The 19,623-nt window shown below is 41.2% G+C and overlaps 1 protein-coding gene across 1 annotated transcript in view; it reads right to left on the reverse strand.

The window, feature by feature from the left end:
- RASEF (RAS and EF-hand domain containing) overlaps positions 1-19,623 on the reverse strand; it is an 87,318-nt gene that overhangs the window by 56,655 nt on the left and 11,040 nt on the right. The window lies entirely within an intron of this gene.

Here is a 19,623-nt window from a genome sequence, read left to right on the forward strand (position 1 = left end):
TATTACTGTAGGATTTTTTTAAAAGAAAGGTAAATAGGGGGCATCTGGTTGGCTCAGTTGGTACAGCATGTAACTCTTGATCTCAAGAGTTCCAGCCCCACGTTGGGCATGGGGAGAAAGAGAGAGAGAGAGAGAGAAAGAAAGAAAGAAAGAAAGAAAGAAAGAAAGAAAGAAAGAAAGAAAGGGAAGAGAAGAGAAGAAAGGAGTAGAAATAGAAATAGAAATAGAAAATGAAAAAAGAAAGGTAATAAGTTGTACAGAAAAATGTAACCAATGGTTACCAAAAGGTAACCATTAAACTGAAGAATAACATGTTCCACCAATCCCTAATAAGACATATTTCAGCCTTTATGATCATAAGAGTGAATGTACCTATTATTTTAGTCAAAAATTACTTCATATAAATTCACATGTATTTATATGTGACAATCCTCATACTTGTCATTATTAACTTTTATTAAAAGACACATATTCCAGAGTCGTTTCAAAAGAAAAACTGGGCAGCTCAGCTCCTGGAGGACAAAGGTGTGAGTCAGTGGGGTTAGCAGCACTCCTGACTCAAGTCCAGTGGCTGACACGCTAAGTGTACAGAGAGGAGACTCTGTGAAGACACGGAAAGGTGGCCATCGAAAAGCCAAGGAGACAGGCCTCATTAAGAACCAACTCCACGGTGCCTTGATCTGAGACTTCTGGCCTCCAGAACTGTATGAAAATAAATTTCAGTTGTTTAAGCCACCAGTCTGGTATTTGTTACTAGAAATTCCTAGGAACCACAGCAATCAATAAAAGACCCAAGGTCCCAGAGAGACTGAGTGACAGAGCTGGGATTCCACCCTAGTCTGATGCTGCAGACCACATGATCCGTCATAACGTTATTTTGCTTCCCAATTGTGTTAAAGCATCTGAACCGTGGCAGAAGAAATGGGATTCAAAATTAATTCACAGAACTATGAAACACTGCAAAATGTGAGGTATATATTAATCTAGAGGCTTAGTTAAGCATGGCCTCAAGGTGTGTCCATGAGCTATAAAATCCCCCAGGTTTGCACTTAGAAATAAACTGCTCAGTCTGTGCAGAGGCCAATTATGATTGAAAAGAACTGCTCAAGTGAAATATTATTAATAAAGCTGCAGGATTAAGTCACTTTATTTGATATAAGACACAGGAAGTGGCCACCATCCTTCCCATCAGAGCTGAGTACAAACACTAGTCACAATAGTGAGCCGTATTTACTAGAGCAATAAACAAAACAAAACAAAACTACTCTTAGATTGTCCCATGCAACTTCAGTGCATAACAGGATCATTACTTTTGTCAGTTACTGATCACCAGCAGGATACAAAACATAAAAACTTTCTCCTTCACAGGAACCTGCCTGTCAGAGATGGCCATTAAGAGACTGTCACCTAGAGTCCTTGCTTATTGGCTAACAGCACAATAAAATGTTCACAAGGAGAGATCAGCAGCTTTCCTGATTTTCTGCAAATTTCAAAAATAAAAAAGAAACATAATGATTTGTAAATTTTTTTGCTGGTCTTGACATTATAAAGAATTTCAGAAATGGTTTACAGTGAAATATACAAACAGATCAATTACGGAAAATATCGGCATTACAGAAAATATGTGATATGGTTAACCACTGTGCTACAGGCTAGCTGAATACTCATCTATCCTGCCTCCTATCACAGGGCACACAGGAGAAATGCCTTCCAGGAACCGCAGGCAGGAAGACTAGAGTCATGTGACTAGTTCTGGTCAATGGAACGGGAACAGAAATGCTGTGTTGGCCACTTCCATGCTTGTCCCCAAAAATCCTTCGTAAGATCCTCAGCTTCTATTCATTCATATTCTCCCTCTCTCTCTCTCTGTCTCTCTCTCTCTCTCAGCATCTCTCCTTCCATCCCCCTTCCCTCTCTCTCTTCCCACTCCTTCTCTACCTCCCTCCATCTCTCTTCCTCATTCCCACAGCTGAAGTGAAGAATTCTAATAAGGCGAAGTCATGGGATAGAATGCGCTCGGCTCCTGAATCACCACACTGAGCTTAACTACTCAGCAGGGCCACCTGACTACTTCAATCTGAATGACACACAAGAAAGAAATGTTTGTGTTTTGTAAAGCCACTAGGACTTGGAACTTTGTTACAGTCAGTTTGAACTTAAAAGGTTGGCATAAAGTTTCCTATTTTTTTTTACTATCCTCATCCAGATTAAATTACTTCCTCATCTTTTTACTTGATAGCTTTATACTAACTATGTAAAAGTTTCTATGACCAGGGCAAGTCTTTAGCACCACCACCCACTCTCTCTCAAGGGAACAAAATACTACTGCGAAACATCATATACTGAGGCAGATACTTATTAAGCACCTTACGTATGTAGTCCAGGCAGTGATCCAGCAGTTACATGTACTATTCACTTAATCCTCATAGCAACTCTATAAAGAAGTTATCACCAGTATCCTGTTTACCAAAGAGGAAACTGAGGCAGAGACAGCAAAGTACTGTCCTGGTAGCAGAGCCAGGATTCCAACTCAGCCCATCTGGCTCCAGAGTCCAGCTCCCCATGGAAGAACTAGCTCTGTGGGCCAAAAGTAAATGCTGAACTGGTCTTTAGGGGACCCAAGCGCTTGTCTTCATTTAAGAAAATTTAACATATCAAGATTTTTTAAAAATTGCTTTGGAGGATGCTATGCATTATTGCTGCAAGGACTGTCCACATTATAAAGAGTCTCCCTTAAAGAATGAAGGCATGATGAAGATTAAAATGAGATAATCTTATAAAATTTGGTTTACTTAAAGCTATTTCAGGAAAGCACAACTGTAGACAATAAGGACCCCTCCCACCTTCCCCGGCCCCCATATGCCTGTGTGTTTCATTTGGTCTGGTTCTGTGAAACTAGAGAACCGTCTGGATTATGCCGAGAGACAGCCAACAGAACACACTTGGCAATTCTGACATCTGATGGAGAAAACAAAACAAAAATTTAAAAAACACCTTACTGTAACAAGAGATAATACCTTGCCCCTCTCTGTGAGCTTTAAAGGCTGTGCCCTGCCCAGGCAGCTAAACACATGTGGATTCTTCAGCTCAACAGACTTGGTGCCAAGACAATCTCTGTTCTGCTCCTAGGAGTGCCACAGTCACTGGCCTCCCCCGGTGTCCTTGCTCCCCACATCAAAGGTTAAGCAAACAGAGAATACACATCGCCACACACAAGCTCTGTTTCCTTCTGGCCTGACCCCAGGTGGCATATGTGAGGACTGAGAATGATGCCTGGTGGTGACAAGGCCTGAAGCACTCTTAATTCATTGAGTCTGGGGCCTCACCTCATGCAGTTACACTTGGATTCACAAATACCACGTAGACTTGCTTACAGGTGCACTTGACAAATGTTCAGTAAAAATTAAGGGTCGAGCCATAGGCTTTAGTCAGCCAAGACAAAACACAGTCTCTACCCTTCTGTGCCAAGAGAGCCCCTAACACTAAAAATAATCTCATTTATGTCTGAAGGAAAAGAGATAGAATGAAAGGTAGAGAAAGATATCAGAGAAATGCAGATCAGAGAAAAACACGCCCTGACTTACCAACCAACTTTAGATGTTTAAATCCTGAGCCTATGCATCTTATTTGATAAATTACAAGATGATTTGTTAAAAAAAAAAAAAAGACAGTGGTGGTGGGTAATTACTGATGAAAAACACAACTTAGAGTTTTAAAATGGTCCCTGGGAAATAAGCATTTTATATCACAAATATTCCCACTGAAGCTGAAAGGACTATTACATGAACTTAGAAGAAAAACAGGTCCACTTAGGATGTGTACAAATTATAAAAGGGTCACACGTTTTCACAGGATTTACTTAGAGGAGCACAGATATAACAACATTTATGTGTATATACTGGAATAGTGTTCGCCTTGAGAATGCTTGGACACCTCCGCTCCAAGGACACTTCTGGGAAAGAGTCAAGCACAGACACACACTCCACACTAAGGAACATGGTGACCCAGTAAGATCATTAGGAAAACTGTCTCTTAGATCCCAAGTCTCACTGCATTAAGTATTAAATCGGGGGGGGGGGGGCTAACCTAGTTATTCAAACTATAAGTCAAATAGATCTAAAACCCAAGACAGTTTTCTATGAACAAAAGCCAACAGTATAAAGTACCAATGGCTGCATCATCCTACACTAGGGTTTGGCATAAGAAAATTGACATTATGACCCTAACATCTGAGTACAGGAAATTAAAACATCCATGCCATCCAAGGCATGGATGCTAGATCCTGGAAGTAAAATGCTAAGAAACAGACAAACAGACTCTAATGGGGGTTCCTTCCCCCATTAGACCCGCCATGAAGATTAAGTACAAGATATTCTGGCAGCATAGACAGGGGAACATGACCAGCACTTGGAGGATAGCCTGAGGGATGAGTAGATGTCAACTAGGCAGCGAGTGGGAAAAGGGTGAAGGAGTGGTGGCCTGTCCCAGGCTGAAGGGGCGGGACGGTGCGGGGGCAGCAGGTAAGGCAGCTGCTCCTGTAACCAGAAGAAGCTGTTGGGGCTGGAGAGCTGGAAGTAGGGGAGGCGGCAGCAGCATCAGATGTGGATGTGGGGTGAGAAGTTAGCAGGAGCCAGAAGGCACAGCAAAGACACAGGAGGAGACAGTTATCAAGAGGGCAGGAAGCCACTGGAATGGTTAAGTGGAAGCAATGATTTGACCAAGTTTGCATCTTAACTACTCCCATCTTCATAAAGTTTTGGCTGAAGCAGAAAATTAAGCACAGGATTTTGAAACAAGTCTGTGGAGATAAAGGTAAATCTAAGTCCAATGTCATTTAATCCAGAAATGTACAACTTCAGAAGTTTTCATGAACTTTGACTTTCCTTTGCTACAGAATGTATAAAATTATAGACAATTTGAATCTGATCGTACAAAGAGATCACCTGAACAGAGTAGAGAGAGCCCATAAAGAGACCCACCTGAATACAGTCAACAGATACTTGACAATGGAGCAAATGTAATACAGGAGCAAAGATAGTCTTTTCAACAAATGCTGCTGGAACAACTGGGCTTTCTCTTGCAAAAGAACAAATACAGACACAGAACTTACACCATTCACCAAAACGACGTCAAAATGGATCACAGACCTAAACGTAAAATGCAAAACTATAAAACTTCTAGAAGATAAGGAGAAAACTTAGATGACCATGGGTATGGTGGCAACTTCTTAGATAAAACACCAAAGGCATAATCCATGAGAAAAAGAATTGATAAGCTAGACTTCACTAAAATTAAAAACTGCTCTATAAAAGACAGTGCCGGGACACCCGGGTGGCTCAGTTGTTAAGCTTCTGCCTTGGGCTCAGGTCATGATCCCAGGGTCCTGGGATCGAGCCACGCATCAGGCTCTCTGCTCTGCGGGAAGCCTGCTTCTCCCTCTCCCACTCCCCCTGCTTGTGTTCCTTCTCTCGCTGTGTCTCTCTCTGTCAAATAAATAAATAAAGTCTTAAAAAAAAATCTTTAAAAAAAAAAGTGCCAAGAAAATGAGAAGATAAGCCACAGACCAGAGGTTATCTGTATGTATGATGTATCTGTAAAGGACACATCTGATAATGTACTGTCATATAAAATATACCCCCCAAAACCCTTAAAACTCAACAATAAGAAAACAAACAATCTGATAAAAAAAAAAATGGGTCAAAGACCTTCACAGACACTTCACCAAAGATATACAGATGACAAATAAGCATATGAAAAAATGCTCCACATCATATGGCATCAGGGAAATGCCAATTAAAACAATGAGATAGCACCATACACCTATGAGAATGGCCAAAACCTAGAACACTGACAACATCAAATTCTGGTGAGGATGTGGAGTAACAGGAACTCTCATTCACTGCTGGCAGGAAAGCAAAATCGTAATCACTTGGGAGGACAGTGTGACAGTTTCTTAGACCAAACATACTCTTAACCATATAATCCAGCAATCAATGCTTCTTGGTATTTATCCAAAGGAGTTGAAAACTTATGTCTACACAAAAACTTGCATATGAATAGGTACAGCCACTTTGGTCATAACTGCCAAAACTGGGAAGCAACCAAGATGTTCTTCAGTAGGGGAGTGGATAAACTATGGTACATCCAGACAAGGAAATACTAACCAACACTTGAAAAATGAGCTGCCAAGCCATGAGAAGATACAGAGGAACTTTAAATGCATATTACTATGCAAAAGAATCCAATCTGAAAAGATTATATACTACATAATTCCAACTCTATGACATTCTAGAAAAGGCAAAACTTGGAGATAGTAAAGACATCAGTGGTTGTCAGGGATTCGAGGGGAGGGGATAAGGATGAATAGGTGGAACACAGAGGATTTTTAGGGCAATGAAAATACTCTGTAAGATAATATAATAATGGGTCTATGTCACACCGTACCTTTGCCCAAACCCATATAATGTACATGAGTGAACCCTAATGTAAAATGAGGAATTTGAGTGGTTATAATGTGTAAATATAGGTTCATTATTTGTAACAAATGTATCATTCTGATAGGGGTTTGCTGGTAATGGGGGAGGTTGTGCAGGTGTGGGGGCAGGGGGTACATGGGAAATCTCTGTACCTTCTTAATTCTTCTACAAACCTAAAACTGCTTTTTTAAAAAAATCTGATAGTTTATTTCTCTTTTGGGGTAAGAAAAATGGATATATGCCTACTCAGGTGACACCAGCTGATCTTTCCAGATGCCCCAAACCAACTGTACTGTCATTTGGTCAGTAAGTGGAAAGGCTTATCCTTTTACCCCCACACAAGTTAGAGAAAAGTTCCTGACTTCAAAACATACTTTTATTACATAGTACACATACTTTCAGAACAAACCCCAACTAACTGGAAAATAAATTCCAACAACCAAATCTAGCTCTGCCCCTAGAATAGGACGGCATTAGCTCTCTTTGTGAAATCCGCCTCTTTCCAGACACGGTGCGCGGTGTGTGCCCATTAACCGCCTGATGCTGGCCGCCTCTAACTGGAAGTGATTCTGGTCTGTGTTCTCACAAAAGCTCTCGCTCTTCATTAACTCAGTCACAAAGTGATTATCTGACTCTCCCTTCTAGAGAAAACAATGGTCTCTTCAACTTGGTTCCAATATCCCACAGAGGGAAAGACAAGCCACTCCAGTGGCCTGGGCCTTCCTTGGCTCTGCTTTCTGCTCCTCAATCACAAGATGATCCAGTCCAGGTGTTCAACCACCAGTGACTCATCCAGGGCCCCCTGCCCAAATACATCTCCCACAGGTAAAATTCCTTCGGGATTCTCATTGCCCTGAGAAGTATTTTACTTCCCTAAGTACTGAGATGGGTAGCATTCCCGCCAAGATTTTAAAATGGAAACTCCCTGGGAGATGATTCGAAGTCTAGAAACATTTCAAATTGCAAATTGTTTCCTATTTGAAATCACTGACATTTAGTGACTGGGAGTTTGCCAATGGAGGGAGGAGGACAAAAACAGCAAGAGGCACCGTGCTAAAGGTTTGGGGAGGGCACACTCCGCACAGCTGAGGGCTGCTTGAGTGAATAGCACGTGGGGAAAGTGTAATGGCCTGGCTAAATCAAATGCTTGCTTACCACAGCCTGGCTTTGCAACCCAGGGCAAAACACTTAGCCTCCTGAGCTTCAATTTCCTCAGACATAAAGTGTGGAGAGTGACGGAACCTACCACATGACATGAGGATTCACCCAGACTGAAGCACACACAACAATACCAGGCACACTGTAGGGAATCGATAAATGTTGGCCATTATTATGATCCGTTATTGCTCTTGACTTCTCTACCCCATTGTGTTAGAAGTAGGTGTTTATCTCCTGTGTACCTCTGGGTTGTGTTTTGGGGAAAGGGGCAAAAGGGAGAAAGCAGCGTGGTGTGGAAACTTCATGGAGAGACTTCTTCACGGAGAAAGTTCACCTCTGTTGTCTTATGGGTGTCAATGCAGGGGAAACCGAGAAATGAAAATTGGGTCATGCCTGAGGTCAGTCTGCAGAGCTCACAGTCCAGAGGTGTGATAGCATGGTTTATAAGAAATATATATTTGGTCATTCAGATGACCAAAAAATACATTTCTTAGATAGATTTGGTCTTTATCCACAATTCCTGAAAACCTTCAAAGCCATAAAGGTGAAAAGGAAGTCTTTTTATTAATGAAGGTAGCTAGTTGCCAAGAGGACCAACCCTGTGATTAAAGGGTTGAAATTTTCAATCCCACCCACCCCACACCCTGACCTCCAGGGAGGGGAGAAGGGCTGGAGGTTGAATCAGCCAATGGCTAACAACTTAGCTTATCATGACTACGTAGTGAACCCTCCATATAAAACCCAAGAGAACATCTTTTTGGTCCTTTGGGGAGAGTTTGCATGCTTGGGAAACCAGAACACTTCCATGTGTCACCGAGCCAGCCCCCAAGCTCCATGAGGACAGAAACTCCTCAGGCCGGGACCTCATCCTATGTATCTCTTCATGTGGCTCTTGATTCATACTCTGTCATATCCTTTAATAAAGTGGTAAATATAAGTAGATGTCTCCCTGAGTTCTGTGAGCCTCTCTAGTGAATTAACCGAACTTAAGGAGGAAGTTGTTGGAACCTCCAATCAGTCGGAAGCACAGGTAACAGCCTGGGGCTTGTGACTGGCAATTGAAGTGGGGGATGGGGGCAGTCTTGGAGGACTGAACCCTTAACCTATGGAATCTGATGCTATCTCCAAGTCGATAGTGTCAGAATTGAGTTGAATTCTTGAACACCTTGCTGGTGTCCAAGGACTGCTTGGTTTGGAGGGTGGGCTCATCCCCACCCATGCTGGAATTGGGTACAAGCACTCCAAAAGAAGGGGTCAGTAAAAGTCTTCTGTAAAGCACTAGTCAGAAAATACATACAATTTCTGTTGCAAATACTCAACACTACCACTGTAGCATGAAAACAGACATAGACAACACACAAATGAATGAGCTTAACTGTGCTCGGATCAAACTTTATTTACACAAACAGGCCGAGGGCCAAATGGGCCCTCCCTGGATCCCTGTTCTAGTCTGTGAACATAAGGAAGGCCCTTAGCACAGTAATGAGGATGGGGCAATGCAGGCCTAGCCTTCTATACACAAGAAAACAGGCCTTTGGTTCTAAATGCATATCAACTTATTTTTATATACGGACACCACATTGTCAGTGTGCTCTGTGTGTGTACCCATATATGTGACAATATGTACCTCTTTACTGAAGAGTACTGACAATGCACATTCATGCTCCCAGTATTTCTCTTCTATCAGTTTACCTGGAGTCAAGTTAAATGTAGGCATAATCTAGTAATGTTAGCACAAGTTGGTATATTTTCACAGAAAATTTCTATTTTGGTAAGAAAGGTGGGAAATTGGGAGGAAAATAAAAGAGTGCCACATCAGTTCCTGTACAAAATTTTCCTTTTGATGACATCTGTCACCGGGTTACCTGGGACAATCTCATGCTATTGTCCTGTATTTTGTCCACTCTGACTTAAAAAAAGGAACATTCTGGATAAACTCTCATCAAAAAGCTACATTAACAGTAGGTAACTGTTACTGAACTCTGTACTAACTATATATTAAAGTTATTAACAGCTGCATTACAATAAGCCAAGGGGAGTTGGTGGATCTGCACCTTTTACCTCCAGCTTTTACTCACCCAGGAGAGTGTGACACATCCTTGCAGTGGTGAGACTTCTCATAAACACATGGCTAAATGGGAAGACAATCAGTGATAAACCCAGCTCTCCTTTCCTGACCCTTTTCAGACACAGCATAACGAGGCCTTTCCTTTCAGGAGCCAGGAAGAGAATACTCACCGATAAAACAAATTAGGCTCGGATAAGAGAAGCTGGAGACAGATAACTCCGCAGGTCTCAGAGGATGGGGGAGAAAGCCCGGGGACGACTGCCCTGCTGGCCGCCTGGGCGACCAGCCCGTTGTGCTGCTACCCTGCCAGGCGGCAGTTTAGCCAAATCAAAGGGAAATTAAGAAGTCAGAGGCACAGGGTACATAAAGTGGCTACAGAAACAGAAGTCGGACCGGCCTGCCACACAGCAATAGAAAGTAACTGGAATGCTCTTGCTACTGGAATTTAACCATGTTGGTAAGTACAATTTAAACGTATAACTAGTTATTTTATTGAATGGAAATGCTTTAATATTTTGCAATAAACCCTTCTGGCAACCATGACCTTAAGGAACAACAAAGGTGCATGCTTAATAAAAAAATTAAGTACCAAATTTCCTCTCTACAAGAATGATGGTGATAAATGTGTAAATTGCTCAAAATGTTTGTCAAATGTCACTGCCGAGAGGAGCCCAGGGACACACGATACCTGAATGGAATGTGGTGTCCTGGATGGGATGCTGGAACACAAAAAGGACATTAGGGGAAAACTGAGGAAATATTAATAAACTATGGACTTAAATGAACAGTAATGTACCAATATCACTTCACTGATTGTGACAAGTGTATGGCACCAATACAAGATGCTAGTCATGGGGGAAGGTGGGTACACATTATAGGGGAACTCTGTATTATCTTCACAATTTTTCTGTAAATCTAAAACTCTTCCAAATAAAATAAGTTTGTTTGTTTTTTTAAGTTTGTCAACATTTAGCCTCCACCATGGTGGACCAGAGTGGTACCATTAACCACATGAAAACCAGAAGAAAACAAATCTCCTGAAAAAGCATCAGCATCTACATCTTTTAGGAAAACTGGTCAGCATCTACATCTTTTAGGAAAACTGTTCGGGGTCTACAATGTCACTCATGCAGCTGCAGAATGAGAGCATGTAAAGTAGGACCTTTCCCTTCCATCAAAAGACTGTGCTTCTATATTGATTCTGTGCATCTTCATTTCCAAGTTTTCTTGTACAAATATACATGGTGAAGTGACAGGTGCTTATGTACCTCCACTAGCCGAAAAACAACTTTGCAGAGGCAAGTGAGGCCAGTTTGATATCATTCTGATCAATGCTTCAGAAAGAAAATCAGTTGAGTTAATTCCAATAACAGTTTGTTTTTTTTTTCCATCCACATCATGGCATCATAGTAAAGCTTTTGGAAGTTCATTCTGTTGAAGGTAAAACTTCTGAACTTATTACAAATGTTACTATAAATTTCGTGAAATATAAAAGTAAAGCACTGTGGTTAAAAATTATAATTTTTACTAAATTAAGCCATCTATGAAGTAGAAATACATGTGGAACTGGGGTGGGTGCATCTGATGGCATCCAGACAGGCTTTGATATTCTACCAACTGAAAGAAAGCTGTTGCTATCAGAATTTCAAATATATTCACACATATAATTACAGCATCTAAACATTTTTGTGGTGATTACTTTTTTTCTCTGTGGCTTCTCACATTCAGGCTTTGGAAACATTTGAACCTTTGAAGAACTACTTAGCAAATCGTCCTCTGTTTGTTGTAAACCTGCCCCCTAAGTTGGCATTGCATTTTGTTCAAAATCTGTTGGAAAACTTTTATCAAATTAGTCAACGATGGGAGCCGTAAAGCTGTCTTCGGCTTTTGAAGCTGTTAGCAGATTGGAATTAATTGAAAAATAAGCCTTGAAAACAGGAAGGCGTTGATGAACTAAACAGATGAAATGAGAGCTCAAATGTTGCACAAATTCAATCCCAAAATTCTGTAATTATGATTTGGAATATCTCAACCTCCTATTTTTACTTGATTAAATTATACTCTGTACCAAAATGAAATGAAATTGAAAAGGCCTACAATTCTGAAGCATCTTAGTATGGGAAAACATTCCTAAGAGTCATAAATGGAGACAAACTTATCTGACAGGTCTTGTCTTGTAAAACTTAAGAAACCTGTCAAAGTGTTTGTCAAAGAAAGCACTTTGAAGGGAGGCAGAAAACATAGACCTTGTGACCATCAAGGGCGGAAATATTTACATATGTCAATAGCTACACTTCTTAATACCAAAACTAAATAGAATTGAGAATATCCTCCATTTATCAGAATTTGCTCTAAGCTTATTGCTGAGTTTTCTGTATGATTGTATGTCAGCACTTGGACAGAGAATGTTTTCTCCATTGAAAACATGATGACCCACAGAGAAGAGTCAATTGCTGATGTCAATAATTTCAAATTTAATAATCGTAATCTTCTAAAGAACGTTACAAGCAATTTTATGGGGTGGAAAAAGCATAAAAGACCACAATGAAAAAAGACATATTCTTCAGGAAAGTACTACAAGTAGAGATAAGAAACTGATTAAAATACTTAGAATATTTTCCAAAAGTAACTATTCCACTTATACAATTTTTTTAATCTTCATATAGTTGGTAGAAGGATTTTCTTTTCCTTAATGTATATAAAATGGGTATGTATTTTAGAAATAACTTTATTTTTAAAACTTTTTTGATAAAACTATGTCAGAGGACCACACGTAAAATAAAAGCATAATTTGTCAGACAATAAAATAATATTCCAATAAAGTTACATAATTTTAAGTATATTAGTTCCTCTCATTTTATTTTCAAGAAAATTCTGGGTTGGAGGATCAATTTTACAACCACTCTACTTCCTATCTCATTTCCTTCAACCTGCTCATATTCTAAGCACTCTTAGGTGCTCACTGTCCTCCAACAGTTTGTACAGAGCCCAACACATAATACATAAATTTTCAACAAAGGAGACACTGTTCAGATCAAATATGTCATGGGAAACACCTTCACCCCCTACTGGGTGAAGTATATTTCAATATTGGTCTCTGATCAAAATCCCCACAACCTTCTGTATTTCCTGTCTAGAAACCAAACCCTGCACATCAGTCAAGGCTCTCCCCAAAGCTGCCTCCTCCATGAAGCCTGTCCTGACTGTTCCAACCAGAAGAAATCTTCCCCTTCAAATCTCCTGCCACACTTAATCTGAAGCTCTGTGGACTGAGTTTTCTGCAGATGCTTACCTTCCTAGTTACCCTATCAGCCTCCATTTCCCTTGCAGCACCAGAGATCTGACCCGACACAGATCCTGCATTAATGAATGAAGGAGGCCAGAGCCTGGAGAAGGACTCAGTGGGAGCTGAAGCGGAGAGGGTAGAGTTCTGTGCTGGATCTGAGGCTGGCCAAGGAAGGCTGTATTAAGGAGGGAGCAGATGAACTTTGTTGGTCACAGGGTCGGGGACGAGACTAACTGTGGGAAATCGGACTGCCACGCTGAGAAGGGCCAATTCCCTCTGAACAGTGAGAAAGCAGGGCATTCCAGAAAACACATCTGAGCTCTACAGGAAAGAACATACACTTTCTCTCAACAGCGAGGTTGCTGAAATCGGAACTCCAGCTGAATGGCTGAACTAATGTTGTGAATCCTGAATATATTTCCTCAATAATAAACAAGGATGCATTTATAACAGAGGAATATGTACATTTAAGTTTCTAAACATTATGATATACATGTGAGTCCTCAAAACACAAATTAAATCGCAGGATTTTACATAGACCAACACAGATTTAAAATATTGTGTTACCCACCACCAGCCTCTATAAAAGATAAGCATTTGCCTGTCTTTTTAAAAAAAATCTCCAGGGGCGCCTGGGTGGCTCAGTCGTTAAGCGTCTGCCTTCGCCTCAGGTCATGATCCCAGGGTCCTGGGATCGAGCCCCACATCGGGCTCCCTGCTCGGCGGGGAGCCTGCTTCTCCCTCTCCCACTCCCCCTGCCTGTGTTCCCTCTCTGGCTGTCTCTCTCTCTCTGTCAAATAAATAAAAAATCTTAAAAAATAATAAAAAATAAAATAAAAAAATATAAAAATAAATCTCCAGAAGACTTCTTAATATCCTACAGAATCATGAGTACCACTAAAGAGCACATTTTTCTCTCCTAAAATTAGCATATTCTGGGATTAAGTGCGACCTACCTGTTCACTCTGCAGCAAACTTATTTCTCAAGTTTGTATTTAATAGGTATTGAAAAAACCTACTACTAATTATTGATTGGTTGGCATTTAATGCTAAATTATTACAGATATCACAAAAAGATAACTGTTTGGTGCCTAAGCTATAGTCACATTTTCTTCGACAGTTAAATTTGACCTTACGCTGGAGTATGGATGATACGGTCGTAGATCGAACACAGCTTACTCTGGCCTTCTTAAAAGCCTCTCTTGAGGGTTACGAGAGTTTGCTCTGAAAGATCATGTAATTAAACGGGAAATTTTCTTCTACGGCATCCTCGAACCATCTTAAATTAAAACTATTTGTACATACAGGAGTGTTTGTCGAGTTACTCCACAAAAAGCATATCAAAGAATTTTTTACTCTACTTTTTTTTAAAGAATCATTGATTTTTACCTACCTCCCTTCATGCCTGACCATCAAATAAAGATAAATCAATAATGGCTTTCCAGTCTCTCTGTTTTACTTAGCGATGGATCAAAAAGCCGAAACTAAAGTCAAATTAGCTATAGAGATTTCCTTATAAATTTTCTTGAGCGCTTTAAATTAAAACGTTGTTGACATCATTAATTCGACATTTCAACAGTTAAGACCTTCCGAGAGACCCCTGGTCTCATTCAGTGGTGCCTGGGGCATATTTTCCACAAGGTAGAAGCTGCCTGAGATACACTTCACTGCTTATCAACTGTCCACTTCATTGCTTTCCCAGCATCTAGCAGGAAAGTTTAATTACCTTTTCATATGATTTTCTCAACAATCGAAGGGTGATTTTCTGGAATGTGATTGAAATAAAAGAAGGTAGCCAAAAATCCTATTAAAATCTGACTTTTTCACCTTATACCAGGATCAGTTGTCCTGAAAACTAATCCACTTTTGAGTTCCCAGAGCTGCAGCCCACTAGAAGAGCAAACACCCTTCAGATTTGCAAACACCATCTCCTGAAGGAATCTGACCTCAACCCCTCAGGAGAGCTGAGAAAAGAAAAACTGGTCTCTTAACTGAGTCATCAACTTAACTCACCGGTTCATCAGATTAAAAAAAAGCAATTTCAGTGAGCTGTGTATTTATGTTTATCTCAGTTTATATTTTTCATCCCAAACCTTTACTCTTTCCTGGTTTGCTGTTCAGGTTCCCTGTGGCATGAGCTTCCCTCCGCTCTTATCTGTGTGGTAACATCCCCTCTGGGTGGTACAACTGACCCAAAAGCCACTAGACAAAATGGAAATAAGTGCTGAATAGTTGCTTTCAATCCAAGTACTAAAGAAGGAGCTATCACAGAGTTATTATAATAATCCATTTGAATGGACAAGGAGAACCCACAAAGCTACGGTATCTGTTTACCTCCATGAATAGTTTTTGTAGCATTTCCCCAAGACTCATAGAAAAGAACATTCCAAATAATTTCAGTGACCATCTGCTGGGCTGGGGCCCCATGACACAGGTGTAAGCCCACACCTTGCCAGACTCTCATGGGTTCATCCAAGCATCAGCCCACGCCCGCTCTTGGCTAAACACCTACTTCTCACATGTATTCATAACAAGGTAAATAAATGTTCGTGCTTATCTAAATGGCGTAATTTCTACAAAGATAATTTAGAACTATCATGTCTACTTTGAGGAACTTTCAAAATGAACAGAGGGGGAAAGGAATTAACATAGGAATAAAAATTAGTAAGACTGCAAAAAATAATGATAATTCAAAATGGCGGCAGTGCCCCAGCCACCTAAAACTTGGGGATCTGGCACCAAGAAGAATCCAAAAGAAGGTTGAAAGCCAAGAAAGAATGAAAACCAGCCTCTGAGACACCCCTGCTCAGTACAGGAATAACCAGCATTCAAACAGGGGTTTGAAAACGTCATTCTAATATATGTGATCATGTGCTTTCTGAATCTTTAGCAGACGAAGGTAACCAAGAAGGAAGGAAGAACTGACAATGATGAAGTATAACCTGCCAGATTGACAGCAAGAACAGAAAACGTATACAGGAACTCAAAAAGACAAGCTGAATGACTATCTCCACAAATCCTGGGGATATTGCTATACTACAGCCCAGAATGAAAGCTTCACGATGATGACTGTGAGTTAGCAAGGAAATCTTAAATTATTTTGAAGTTATTCAAAGCAATGCATTGTATGTATCCATACGCTTACCAAAAGACATGTGACAGACTGCTCATTACAGCGGTAACAGCCACAAAGCAGAAATTTCCCAAATGACCATTAGTAGTAATTGTCGTATCTTCACACAGAGGTATGCCCTACAGCAATGCAAATGACAGATGTACAACTCCAAGCTCATGGGGGTAAATACACTGTTTGAGGAGGACAGGAGGGTAAATACACTGTTTGAGCCCCTGTATGTAAGTTTAAAAAAAAAAAAAAGCAGGCAAAGGATAATGACTAACCTGTGGGTGGGGGCAACAGGGATTAGAAGGGAGCACTGAGGGCTTCTGCAAATGTGGTAAAACGTTCTGTTTCTTGATCTGGATGCCAATTATGGGGGTGTTCCATCGGGGAAGATTCAGCAAGGTGTGTGCACTTAAGCTCTGTGCACTATGCTGTATGCCTGTCTGCCTTTGAAGAATACATTCACAAAATATACCATATCCCCGGTGAAGTATCAATTACTTATCTTCAGGGTCAATTCAGTCACAAACACTTCAAAATTCAGATTTCAGGCAACCAGAGGCAACCCAAGGCAGAATTCTGGAGTACGTGAAGTTCACCTTTCCACCTTCTACCTCTTCAACATGCTCTTTCTGGGTCTTTTCTTTTTATAAGCAACTCACAACCCAATGTGGCCACATCCCATACTCATTTCTCATTTCCCTGGCGGACTTAAATACCGCACAAATCACCCAGGGACCTTGTTAAAATGCAGGTCCTTCCACAGGTTTATGGTGGGGCTCAGAAGTCCACAGTTCTAGAACCACTGCCAGGTGCTGCCAATGCTGAAGTCTGAGGCCCTTGAGTAGCAAAGCCTGAGAAAAGATGGGATTTAAAAGCAGTGTCTGCTGAATTCTTAGGAACTGAAAAATGCCTTGTCCTGGGAATATGAGTGTGGAACCATCGGCTTTCTTATGGCTGAATTTTAGGACCTCTATCCGGTGGAACACATCTGAGCTTCCCTATGCCTCTCAAATTGCATCCCTGTTAGCAACTACCAACTCAGAGACCAAAACTAGTAGTTGGAGACACTAGAGTAAAAATGTGTCCCTACTCTAAGGAATTTCATACTGTTTCTCATTAAAACTTCAGCCTTTGGGCTTCCTGGCATAATGTCTTTCCCACAGCATTTGCAGGAGGGAAGGTGGGAAAAAGGGAGAAGGAGAAGGAAGAGAGAAGTGAGCAAGCACGCGGATGGTTTGCTCGAGCAAGGGCAGTAGTGTGGAATGTTGGCATGGCTTGCCGCAGGGCGCAGGCTGCTTCAATCCAAAATGCCTCTTTCGTCAGCTGCTCAGTTCAGACTTAGAGATACTGTGATAGAGAGTGGGACTGCAGGGTAAGGATGGAGGGGTAGAGATGAACTTGAAAAATAAGCCCATTTGGGGGCACCTGGATGGCTCAGTGGGTTAAGCGTCCGACTCTTGGTTTCAGCTCAGGTCATGATCTGAGAGTCTTGGGATTGAGCCCCGAGTCAGGCTCCCCACTCACCCACTATGTCCCTCCTCCCGCTCATGCACACACTCTCTCTCGCTCTCTCTAAAATGAATGAATAGGGGCGCCTGGGTGGCTCAGTTGGTTAAGCGACTGCCTTCGGCTCAGGTCATGATCCTGGAGTCCCGGGATCGAGTCCCGCATCGGGCTCCCTGCTCGGCAGGGAGTCTGCTTCTCCCTCTGACCCTCCCCCCTCTCATGCTCTCTCTCTCTCTCATTCTCTCTCTCAAATAAATAAATAAAATCTTTAAAAATAAAATAAAATAAAATGAATGAATAAATCTTTAAAAAAAAAAAAAAAGAAAAGAAAAATAAGCCCATTTCTCCCAGGGGGTATCTTAGAGCCATGAACATTAAGTAGGGCAAGCAAGTCGCCACAGAAATGTGGTATGCTGTTTTGGAGTGTTCAGGCATTTGGAAGGGGTACAGGAGGAACATAACATATGTACAGGGATCTTTCTAGATTCAAATAAATATCTGAAAGTTTTTTTGGTACATATTTTACAACCTAGAAGCATTTAAAAAAATGCTCTCTGATCTTTTCAAAACTGATTCCCAAGACACAGGGAATCTCAAAAACTGAGAATATCCGAAAAAGTTTCTTAGTGGCTGTGGTTCATTTTACGTGTTGACTTGGCGAGGCTACTGTACTCAAGTACTTGGTCATATATGTCTGCATACTGCTGTGAAGGTATTTTGTAAATGAGACTAGCATTTAAATCAGTAGACTCTGAGTAAAGCACATTACCCTCCATAATGTGGGCACGCCTCATCTCATTAACTGAAGACAGTATGATAAAAACTGACCTCCACCAAGGAAGAAGGCATTCTGCCACGAGACTGCCTTCACACTCCAGCTGCCACACTCACCCTTCCCTGGTCTCCAGCCTCCTGGTCTACCTCCCTGCAGAGCTGGGACTCGCCTGCATCCACAATCAATGAGTCAATTCCCTAAAATAAGTTTCTCTCTCTCTCTCTCTCTCTCTCTCTCACACACACACACACACACACACACACACACACACATTATTGTTTCTGTTTCTCTAGGGAACCCTAAATAATACGGTGGTTTAAATCACTGCACTCTGGGGCTAAAAACACACACAAAAATGTACCAGCTTCACAGCATATATAAGCTAGCTCTGCCTAAAAGAGTTAAATAAATTATTCAACTTATTCAGTTGAATAAATTGAATTCAGTAAGAACTGAATTACTTTTCAGTTGCTGAGTAAGAACTTTAAGTGTCGTTCGACGGAGTAGGTCACTTTTTAAGGCCCCAAACGCTTAGCTAGATCATAATATTTTAATTGTCGCCAGGGCTCATTAGGATTGTAACAACCTGTCTGAAAGATCTGCAGACTTTTGCGGACTTACAGATTTTTACTGGCCTGGAGACAGCTTATTCACTGATATCTATTAGCAGCAAGGCAATGCATTATCCCTTTAGACCAGTACAAAGCCTCCAAATCTATCCACATGAAACCAGCCTCACTCAGGGTCATGCATGGCTTTGTGCCTTGCTCTAGACCCTCATGAATCTGTACTCAAGACTAGGACTGCTCCGCCACAATTGTGTTCCTATAGCATTAATTAGCTCATTCCCTAGGTCAATAGGTGAGCTATGCTAAAGTAGAAGTTGTGTTTCCCAGCATATTAATGCTGTGCCTCCCCCTCCCCCCCCCCCAAGTAACAGCCACCAAAGGCAAGTCCACCCCCAAAGCTTCGCAGCAGGTTGCAGGCGAATACAGCATGGGACACTGAGCCCGGGGCCTTCCTCTTGGCACAGACTATCCACGTGCTTTGTCTCGGTTCTCTCAGAGCTTTATGCATTTTGTCCTTGGCCTTATGACTCAGCAGCCACAACCTATATACGTCCCTCCATCAAGCTTCCTCCATCCATCTTCCAAAAAAATAACCTACAAAATCCTAGATTTTCATTTTTTAATACTCTCTACAGGTATTCCTGGACTGTTATATTTCTGT

The sequence above is a fragment of the Mirounga angustirostris genome, unplaced genomic scaffold (genome assembly GCF_029215605.1).
Source record: "Mirounga angustirostris isolate CCGP_5_RB_7025 unplaced genomic scaffold, mMirAng1.0.hap1 SCAF_15, whole genome shotgun sequence".
NCBI lineage: Eukaryota > Metazoa > Chordata > Mammalia > Carnivora > Phocidae > Mirounga > Mirounga angustirostris.